The sequence below is a fragment of the Meleagris gallopavo genome, chromosome 7 (genome assembly GCF_000146605.3).
Source record: "Meleagris gallopavo isolate NT-WF06-2002-E0010 breed Aviagen turkey brand Nicholas breeding stock chromosome 7, Turkey_5.1, whole genome shotgun sequence".
Classification (NCBI taxonomy): Eukaryota; Metazoa; Chordata; class Aves; order Galliformes; family Phasianidae; genus Meleagris; species Meleagris gallopavo.
In genome coordinates, this window is record NC_015017.2 from 12,079,371 (window position 1) to 12,080,357 (window position 987).

Sequence of the window (987 nt, forward strand, 5' to 3'; positions counted from 1 at the left end):
TAAAAAAAAAAAGCTTTTCTTTTCTTACCTGTATATTCAGTTTTACTTACAGTGCCTTCAGAGAGAGGATGTAATGATACAGTTCTGCCAAACTATCCTGCCTTAATCGCAGTTGCTTTACTAGCAGTACCAGCACCACAAAAGTTACACTGACTTTCACAATTGCACATTAATTTTTAGAACTATCACAAAACAATAAAAAGTTGTCACATTTCTAAATTATAGGAAAAAATGAAAGTTCTTATTTTTAAAAGAAAAAAAATTCAAAATAATTTTTTTCCATACCTCTTCTTTTTTTTTTTTTCCCTCCCAGAAAGCTGATCTTAACTTGATATAAATAAAATTATTTCTTCAGTCACATACCTTTGTATTTTATTTTTATTCAAAATAATAAGTCATATACACGAATTAAAAAAATTGCTTTTGTCCATTCGGCTCCCTCCCCTAAATCGACACTTTATAAAAACCTTCTGTACTTTTTTCCCCCTCCCTCTCTCCCTCTACTACCTCCAAGATGGTAGGAAAGTTGTTGTTTTGGAGGGGAGAGGAGCCGCTCTGTGATGTTATGTCCTCTCGGTGCCTGTAGTGGTGCTGTAGGAGGCTGCCGGCTCTCTTCTTGAGCAGCCCCAGCAGCCCTGCCTTCTTTGCTGGAGAATATATTCAGGGATTCCCCTTAATAATCACCTACCCTCTGAGCACTTTGTAGTTTTAAAATAATAAAGAGCCCCCAAAGCTTCCTCCTCACAAAAAAGCAGGATCTCCTCAGAGCCAGGGGGGCAGCAGCTCCTCAGCACAGAGCCCGAGCCCATTCCCAGTCCCTCTGCCGGGGAGGAAACTCTGATCTGTCAGCCCAACAGAGGGAAAGGGGGGAGAGGAGAGAGAGGAGAAAAAAAAAGCAGCTGGAAAGGTAAGCCAGGCCCGGCCTGCATCCCCGGGCTCGCGTAGCGCGGCAGGCGGTGCGAAGGGAGCAGGGCGGGCGGAGAGGCG

General features: G+C 43.3%; 1 protein-coding gene across 2 annotated transcripts in view; it reads left to right on the top strand.

The window, feature by feature from the left end:
- Nucleotides 1-528: 528 nt before the first annotated feature.
- INO80D (INO80 complex subunit D) overlaps nucleotides 529-987 on the top strand; it is a 38,917-nt gene continuing 38,458 nt past the window's right edge. For both annotated transcript variants that reach the window (XM_010713503.3, XM_010713504.3), the window contains exon 1: nucleotides 529-907. The gene's annotated coding sequence lies outside the window, so the exon portion shown is untranslated. The remainder of the gene's footprint in view (nucleotides 908-987) is intronic.